Consider the following 9,749-nt stretch of genomic DNA (forward strand, 5'->3'; position numbering starts at 1 on the left):
GAAAATTTGTTGTTTCCTTTTCTTTTGAGTGCAAGCATTGTCTTTGGGAGACGCTGTGAGTTCGATATCTGGAAGCCTGCAATATTGACAGGCTGGCACACAGCTGGATGAGAGATAATGAACAAGTGACATGAACTTCTGACCAGCCAGCATGGTGGTGTAATTGAAGGAAGGGTTGGGTGCAATGTAGAGCGTTTCTTTTATGTGTTCTTGGGATGTGGGCATCGTTGGCAAGGCCAGCATTTATTGCCCATCTCTAATTGCCCTTGAGAAAGGCATTTGCAGTTTTGGATGGGCTGCCTATTTTGTATCTGTCATGCAATCTCCAGCATGGTGACAGGATACTGATCATGCATCAGTGCACCGCCCTCTTCACCGAGCCAAGAAGAGGTAGGTACAACATTCACCCGGAAGGCAGACCAGAATGAGAACACCTGAAGCTCTGAAGAAAAAGTCGTACGGACTCGAAACGTTAACTCTGTTTGTCTCTCCACAGATGCTGTTAGACCTGCTGAGTATTTCCAGCATTTTCTGTTTTTGTCTCAGGTTTCCAGCATCCGCTTTCATATTTTTAAGAACTCCAGTGTTCAGGTACAATTTGTGTCCTCTTTCTTTCCCCAGCTCTGACCATGAAGACTACCACTGAACACAGGTCCAGCTACACCGCCACAAACTTTGGAAATCAGGCGATGTTTACCAGTTGGTGCTGTTAACATAGCACAGGCATGAATGTGGTATAAGTGTTTGTAGTAGAACAGTGTCAATTTTCCAATATACCCTATGGTGCCCTTGTGAAGCCCACAGAACTCACAAGCTCCAAAATGCACTAAGGCTGCCTTAAAAATTGAAAGAAAATACGTTAGTGAAGGATGAAGTTGGAGAGCAAACACCCAGAAGGGGATCCAACTGAAAGCCAGCAATAAGAAGCCCCCACATTGACTGCAGGTAGAATTATTTTTGAATTAAAAGATTAAACCGAAACTTTTTGGCCCCCAGCATGTAATGCCTATCCCTCACTTGCACAACAGAAAGATATGGTGCAATAGGGAAAAAAAAAACATCATGCCCTGTTAGAGAAGATAAATGGTGTTCTTCCATTAAAGCAACAGGCACATCCTAAGCCACAGAAGCACGTCTGGGCTGCTACTGCACTTGGGCACCGCACAGAGAGGAGAATGTGGCAGGAGGGTTTCATGTACGCGCCAGGATATGCCTGTATTTCTGTCGATTGTTTCAGATAGCCTAGAATCAGTGGGGGTCCCTTGGGGTCAGCTGATACCGCCTGGCCAGTAATAAGTCCTTTGTTATGAGTTTCCAGCTTTGATTTTCAGCCCAAACCCCAGTGCCGTGGGGCTCTGCTGTGGAATGTGGAGATCCAGCTTCTCAGTCAGTGGAAGGAAGGTGGGCGATTGCTGGTGATGGATGGTATTGACTCATAAAAGCCTATGAAAGTGGCAGCCTGCCCCACACTCACGATGGCCACAGCATCATGGTCCGATATTTCCTACTCCGCCACAGGCACTTAATCTTGTCGTTTGTTGGTTGCTCACTCTTTCAGCTTTTACCATGCTGCAATGCCAGTTGGTCACCTTCACATCAACCATCCCCTTTGGATTTGGTGGGTGGTTTTGTAGCCGGATGCCATTCCTGCCACCAACCCTCCCCATTTATCGGGTGGGGACTGGCACCGCTACACGCCGGCTTGCCTGCACCAGTGGTTCTTTTGTAAGCAACAAGTCCTGGGGACTGGAATAAAAACAGAAAATTCTGGAAAAACCCAGCAGGTCCGGCAGCATCTGTGGAGAGGGAAGCAGAGTTAACATTCCGAGTCCGTGTGACTCTTCTTCAGAGCTAAAGAGAAGTAGAAATGTGATGGATTTTATACAGTTTAAGAAGGGGTGGAGAGGGTGGAGCAAAATTGTAGGTCTGGGATAGGTGGGAGCTAAGGACAGATTTGACAAAGATGTCATGGACACAAGACAAAGGAAGTGTTGATAGTAGTGTTAAAGACTAAAGAAGGTGCTGATAGTGTCACAAAGGGAAGAGCAGAATGTGTTAATAGCAGAGCAAGCATCAGCACTCTGTGAAAAGAAAACATAAGAACTAGTGACAGATGGCCCTGTGGGGATGGATGTTGGAGAAAAAGGATTAAAATAAATAAAAAGATAAATAACCAATTAACTAACTAAATTTTTTTAAAAATTGGATTAAAATGCATAGAGATGGAGGAGAGAGTTCATGGTCTGATGTTGTTGAACTCAATGTTAAGTCCACAAGGCTGTAAAGTGCCTAATCGGAAGATGAGGTGCTGTTCCTCCAGTTTGCGTTGGGCTTCACTGGAACATTGCAGCAGGCCAAGGACAGACATGTGGGCATGAGAGCAGGGTGGAGTGTTGAAATGGCAGGCGACAGGGAAGTCTGGGTCATGCTTGTAGGCTGAGCAAAGATTTTCCGCAAAGCGGTCACCCAGTCTGTGTTTAGTCTCCCCAGTGTAGAGGAGACTGCATTGGGAGCAGTGAATACAGTAGACCAAATTGAAGGAGGTGCAGGTGAAGTGCTGGGGTCTTGGACGGTGAGGAAGGAGGAGGTAAAGGGGCAGGTGTTGCACCTCCTGCGATTGCATGAGAAGGTGCCGTGAAAGGGGATGAGGAATTGGGGGTGATGGAGGAGTGGACCAGGGTGTCATGGAGGGCCTGGCCCCTATGGAATGTTGATGGGGGTGCATGGTGATGGGGCAGATGTGTTTGGCCGTGGAATCATGCTGGAGTTGGTGGAAATAGTGAAGGATGATCCTTTGAATGTGGAGTCTGGTGGAGTGAAAAGTGAGCATAAGGGGGTCTCTATCATGGTTCTGGGAGGGAGGGGAAGGGGTGAGGGCAGAGATGTGGGAGATGAGTCGGACACAGTTTTTGGCCCTGTCAACCACAGCTCTCAGTTGAGTAAAAAAGCACCATTTTGGAACAGATACGATAGAAGCGGAGGAACTGAGAGAATGGGATGGAGTTCTTACAGGAAGCGGGGTGTGAGGAGCTGTAGTTGAGGTAGCTGTGGGAGTCGGTGGGCTTGTAATGAATATTGGTGGACAGTCTATCACCAGAAGTGGAGACAAAGAGGTCAAGGAGGGGAAAGGAAGTGCCGGAGATGAACCATGTGAAGGTGAGAGAGGGGTGGAAATTGGAAGCAAAATCGATAAATTTTTCCAGGTCCAGGTGAGAACATGAAGCAGCAGTGATACAATCATCGATGTACCAAAAGAAGAGTTTTGGGAGGGGGCCTGAGCAGGACTGGAACAAGGAATATTCCACATATCCCATTAAAAAGACAGATATAACTGGGGCCCATGTGGGTACCCATTGCCACACCTTTAATTTGGAGGAAGTGAGACAAGTTAAAAGAGAAATTGTTCAGTGAGAGAACAAATTCAGCCAGGCAGAGGAGAGTGGTGGTGGATGGGGATTGTTTGGGCCTCTGTTCAAGGAAGAAGCAGAGAGCCCTCAGACCATCCTGGTGGGGGATGGAGGTGTAGAGGGACTGGACATCCATGGTGAAGAGGAGGCAGTTATGGCCAGGAAACTGGAAATTGTTGATTTGACGTAGGGCATCTGAGGAATTGCGAATGTAGGTGGGAAGAGACTGGGCAAGGGGAGAGAGAATGGAGTCATGATAGGAAGAAGTGAGTTCCATGGGGCAGGAACAGGCTGACATGAAGGGTCCACCTGGACAGTCCTTTTGTGGATTTGGGAAGGAGGTAGGAGTGGGCTGTCCGGGGATGGGAGACTATGAGGTTGGAAGCTGTGGAGGAAAGATCTCCAGAGGAGATGAGGTCAGTGACAGCCCTGGAAACAATGGCTTGATATTCGGTGGTGGGGTCATGGTCCGGGGGGAGGTAGGAAGAAGTGTCTGAGAGTTGACGCTCAGCCTCTGCAAGGCAGAGGTCAGTACACCAGAAAACAACAGCACCAGCCTTGTTGACAAGTTTGATAACAAAGTCAGTGTTGGACTTGAGAGAACGGAGTGCGGCAAGTTCAGAAGGAGACAGGTTGGAATGGGTGAGAGGAGCAGAGAAATTAAGATGGTTGATGTCATGCGACAGCTCTCAATGAAAAGATCAAGAGCAGGTCAGAGGCCAGAGGGAGAATAATGGATAAAAACAAAAAAACTGCGGATGCTGGAAATCCAAAACAAAAACAGAATTACCTGGAAAAACTCAGCAGGTCTGGCAGCATCGGCGGAGAAGAAAAGAGTTGACGTTTCGAGTCCTCATGACCCTTCGACAGAACTTGAGTTCGAGTCCAGGAAAGAGCTGAAATATAAGCTGGTTTAAGGTGTGTGTGTGGGGGGCGGAGAGATAGAGAGACAGAGAGGTGGAGGGGGGGGTGTGGTTGTAGGGACAAACAAGCAGTGATAGAAGCAGATCATCAAAAGATGTCAACGACAATAGTACAATAGAACACATAGGTGTTAAAGTTAAAGTTGGTGATATTATCTAAACGAATGTGCTAATTAAGAATGGATGGTAGGGCACTCAAGGTATAGCTCTAGTGGGGTTTTTTTTATAATGGAAATAGGTGGGAAAAGGAAAATCTTTATAATTTATTGGAAAAAAAAAGGAAGGGGGAAACAGAAAGGGGGTGGGGATGGGGGAGGGAGCTCACGACCTAAAGTTGTTGAATTCAATATTCAGTCCAGAAGGCTGTAAAGTCCCTAGTCGGAAGATGAGGTGTTGTTCCTCCAGTTTGCGTTGGGCTTCACTGGAACAATGCAGCAAGCCAAGGACAGACGTGTGGGCAAGCGAGCAGGGTGGAGTGTTAAAATGGCAAGCGACAGGGAGGTTTGGGTCATTCTTGCGGACAGACCGCAGGTGTTCTGCAAAGCGGCTGCCCAGTTTACGTTTGGTCTCTCCAATGTAGAGGAGACCACATTGGGAGCAACGAATGTAGTAGACTAAGTTGGGGGAAATGCAAGTGAAATGCTGCTTCACTTGAGTGTTTGGGTCCTTGGACGGTGAGGAGAGAGGAAATGAAGGGGCAGGTGTTGCATCTTTTGCGTGGGCATGGGGTTGTGCCATAGGAGGGGGTTGAGGAGTAGGGGGTGATGGAGGAGTGGACCAGGGTGTCCCGGAGGGAGCGATCCCTACGGAATGCCGATAGGGGGGGGGTGAAGGGAAAATGTGTTTGGTGGTGGCATCATGCTGGAGTTGGCGGAAATGGCGGAGGATGATCCTTTGAATGCGGAGGCTGGTGGGGTGATAAGTGAGGACAAGGGGGACCCTATCATGTTTCTGGGAGGGAGGAGAAGGCGTGAGGGCGGATGCGCAGGAGATGGGCCGGACACGGTTGAGGGCCCTGTCAACGACCGTGGGTGGAAAACCTCGGTTAAGGAAGAAGGAGGACATGTCAGAGGAACTGTTTTTGAATGTAGCATCATCGGAACAGATGCGACGGAGGCGAAGGAACTGAGAGAATGGGATGGAGTCCTTACAGGAAGTGGGGTGTGAGGAGCTGTAGTCGAGATAGCTGTGGGAGTCGGTGGGTTTGTAATGGATATTGGTGGACAGTCTATCACCAGAGATTGAGACAGAGAGGTCAAGGAAGGGAAGGGAAGTGTCAGAGATGGACCACGTGAAAATGATGGAGGGGTGGAGATTGGAAGCAAAATTAATAAATTTTTCCAAGTCCTGACTAGAGCATGAAGCGGCACCGAAGTAATCATCAATGTACCGGAGAAAGAGTTGTGGAAGGGGGCCGGAGTAGGACTGCAACAAGGAATGTTCCACATACCCCATAAAGAGACAGGCATAGCTGGGGCCCATGCGGGTACCCATAGACACACCTTTTATTTGGAGAATAATGGAGGTGGGTGAAAGGATCCAAAAAAGTGAACATGGAGATGAAGGTGATGGAAGAAGAGTTCAGCATTGTGCCGAACCCCAAATTCATTGAGGGGATGAAACTGAGTCCTTCGCTGAGTACAGAACATTCAGCATCAGAAAGGGATGGTCAGGGGGAATAGTGAATACATGGCAAAGAGTGGGATTAGAAGAAGAGATCGGGTCAGAGGGACAGGAAGGGGTGGAAGGTCCCAGATGGGCTTTGGTATCAATAAGTTGCTGGAGCTTGCGTTCCTTAACCCCTGAAAGGAAGACAAAATGTCTCTTGTTAAGGCGGCGGATGAGATGAAGAATAAAATGAAACTGGGGACGTGGACAGCATAGAGATAAGGTGAGTCGTACTGCTAGAGAGAGAAGTCGAGTGTGTTCTTACGGCAGCGCCTGACATGGAGAGTGGATCTCAGGATGCGACGAGAACGGCAGTCCGAGGAAAGTTGTATGTCCTGGAGATACCTGTAATCCTGGGTGGATTCGAAAACATGAGGGATGTAATTTCAGTTGGAACCCACATGGGGTAAACTGGAGATGGAGATTTAAAAATAATGGAAATAGGCGGGAAAAGAAAAATCTATATAAATTATTGGAAAAAAAAGTGGGGGTCAGAAAGCGGGTGGGGATGGAGGAGACAGTTCATGATCTAAAATTGTTGAACTCAATGTTCAGTCCAGAAGGCTGTAAAGTGCTTAGTCAGAAGATGAGGTGCTGTTCCTCCAGTTTGTGTTGAGCTTCACTGGAACATTGCAGTAGGTCAAGGATGGACATGTGGGCATGAGAGCAGGGTGGAGTGTTGAAATGGCAGTGAACCATCCAAGGGCCCAAACACTCCTTTCAAGTGAAGCAGCATTTCACTTGCACTTCCCTCAATTTAGTCTGCTGCATTCGCTGCTCCCAATGTGGTTTCCTCTACATTAGAGAGACCAGACGCAGACTGGGTGACTGCTTTGCGGAACACCTTCGGTCTGTCTGCAAGCATGACCCAGACCTCCCTGTCGCTTGCCATTTCAACACTCCACCCTGCTCTCATGCCCACATGACCGTCCTTGGCTTGCTGCAATGTTCCGGTGAAGCTCAACACAAACAGGAGGAACAGCACCTCATCTTCCTACTAGGCACTTTACAGCCTTCCGGACTGAATATTGAGTTCAACAATTTTAGATCATGAACTCTCTCCTCCATCCCCAGCCCCTTTCTGACCCCCCACTTTTTTTCCCAATAATTAATATAGATTTTTCTTTTCCCGCCTATTTCCATTATTTTTAAATGTATTTCCATCCATTGTTTTATCTCTACCTTTTAGCCTATTTCGATCCCTTCCCCCCACCCCACCCCCACTAGGGCTATCTGTACCTTGCTCATCCTGCTTTTTACCCTTAATGTCACCTATTAGCACATTTCTTAGCTAATATCACCACCGTCAACATCTCTTTGTCCTTTTGTCTATGACATCTTTTGGCTATTTCCACTTATCACTGGCCCTCTATCCAGCTCTACTTGTCCCACCCCCCCCTTAAACCAGCTTATATTTCACCTGTCTTCTATTTTTCCTTAGTTTTGTTGAAGGGTCATGAGGACTCGAAACGTTAACTGTGTTCCTCTCCGCAGATGCTGCCAGACCTGCTGAGTTTTTCCAGGCATTTTTATTTTTGTTTTTGTTTTGGATTTCCAGCATCTGCAGTTTTTTGCTTTTACCTTCCATACAATGCAGTCCCTCCCCACGTTCACTTTCATTAATCTGGCTCTCTTAAAACAACACCACATTCATAGCCTCATACCTTTCCAGGCTGCCATGCAACTGCTGTTTCCTGAGTTTACACTAGTCTACATTGTGGTCTGATGTCAGTACGCAAAGACCGATTTGTCTCACAGTGACTGGATTCTTCTAGTATAAAATCACCTTCTGGAGGTCTGCAGGATCATCATGTGATCACCGAGTTGTCACCTCAAAATAAGCCCCAGATGATCCAATTCAGGTCTTGAATTCTATGATGTGAAGACATAATTTATGTTTTGCTTGTGAAAGCAAATCTCTCTGACATTCATGTGTCAACAGTGACGCTCAACATGTACAGAACAATGGAATCTGAATCTGGATTAAGGAGGGATGGATTCCATCATAATTCATTAGAAAAGGTGGCTGCAGCAAATAATTTAGATGTTCCAGAAGCCATCAGAGAGGGGAGACAACAATAACTGCATTTATGCAGCAAGACACCCAATGCACCCTACAGGAGCATAATCAGCCAAAGGAGACATTCGGACAGGTGACTAAACACTTGGTCAGAGAGGTCAATTTTAAGGAGCATCTTAAAGGAGGGGGCATTTTCAAATGCTGTTGTCAGACTGGGCTGGATTTCAAACAAAGGTGAAGGTCCAAGCCCATTGCACCATCAAGTTCTCTAACCATGTTATTTTATAACCTTGTGACTGGAAATCTTATCGTTGTCATTTAGAAGGGGAGTTGGACCTTTTAAGAACAACTATCTTCATGTGTGCTCTGTTCATTTGGATGCTGTCAAAAGTCACTATGATGTATTTGGCATTCTTTCAGATGGATCTATAAGAATGAGCACGCTGGTATATATGGTATACTTGCCAATTTTTATTGCACAAGTTTCTCATCGCCTCACCACTGCATCCTAATTTATTTCTTTCCTAATGATTTAAGCCTCCGACCTCAGAGCCTCAGCCCATTCACCTGAAGAATGTTAAAAACACAACAAAGTACTTATTACCATGGGTACAGATAGGGCAGGAATGTGGAGTGTAACGACTTATCGACTTATCGTATGATCTCCCATTTTGTGAAGTTTGTAACCATCTGCCTGGGGAGGAAAATGTGACACTGGTGACCTGAGCTGTCGAATCTTACTGGATTAGAACCTGCAAATTGTTTTTCAAAATGTGGTTGTTTGTTTCATGCCTTTGTGTTTGAGTCATGCAGCTCTCTGCCTACCTCTTTCCCTAGAGATCCCTTGTATTTAGCTTCTGGCAGTTTGCACCAATACTAATTGTGAGCGTCAGCCTTCCGCATGACTATCATGGACCACTTGAGCTCCGGTGGGCCCTTTCATATCAGAATTTGTTACTGCTCACCTGTCTCTCGAAATCTGACTGTACTTTGAAGCTCCTCTTTAGCCCAACACTGGAACTATTTCCACTGCAGCAGAGAAAGCCAAAATAAGATTTTTTTGGAATTAAGAAAAAAGAGGAGCTTTGATAAGGTGAATGGAGAACAAAAGCTTTTTGAATTGGGTAAGGAGTTGATGATGGAAATCCAGAGGAACATGGAAACAGGAGTACGCCATTTAGCCCCTCGAACCTGTTCCAACAATTTTAAATTATCACCAGGGAGAGCAAGGAGGGAGACTAGGAGATGTTGTTATACCATGGAGTGTTTTCTCACAGGGAATAGTTGATGCAAAGAATATTGCATTATTTAAGGGCAAAAGTAGATAACCATTTGATGCAGAGGAAGATATGGAGGGAGAGAGAGAGAGAGAATGGGATTAATTTGGAATATGTTAGCAAAGAGCCACTACAGACACAATGGACCAAAAGACTCCCTTCTGTATTGTAAACTCATTTGGTTCTATGTGCTTCCAACTTGTTTTTAACATTTCTTGGTTCTAATTCCCATAGTTTTCCTCAGTTTCTCAGTTCCACCCCTGTGTTAATTGTATATTAATTGTGTTTAATTGGAGGTAGGTGATAGGCATTAATCAGGGATTCACGTAAGGCCCCATAAATAGACAAAGATGGAAACTGTGGTTGTAGGGCCAAGGAGACGTATGTTTGTAACCTGTAACTCTGTAAATAAATATAAAAGTGTGTAAAGATTGGCTCCAGTTCTATCCCAGTT

The sequence above is a fragment of the Carcharodon carcharias genome, chromosome 26 (genome assembly GCF_017639515.1).
Source record: "Carcharodon carcharias isolate sCarCar2 chromosome 26, sCarCar2.pri, whole genome shotgun sequence".
NCBI lineage: Eukaryota > Metazoa > Chordata > Chondrichthyes > Lamniformes > Lamnidae > Carcharodon > Carcharodon carcharias.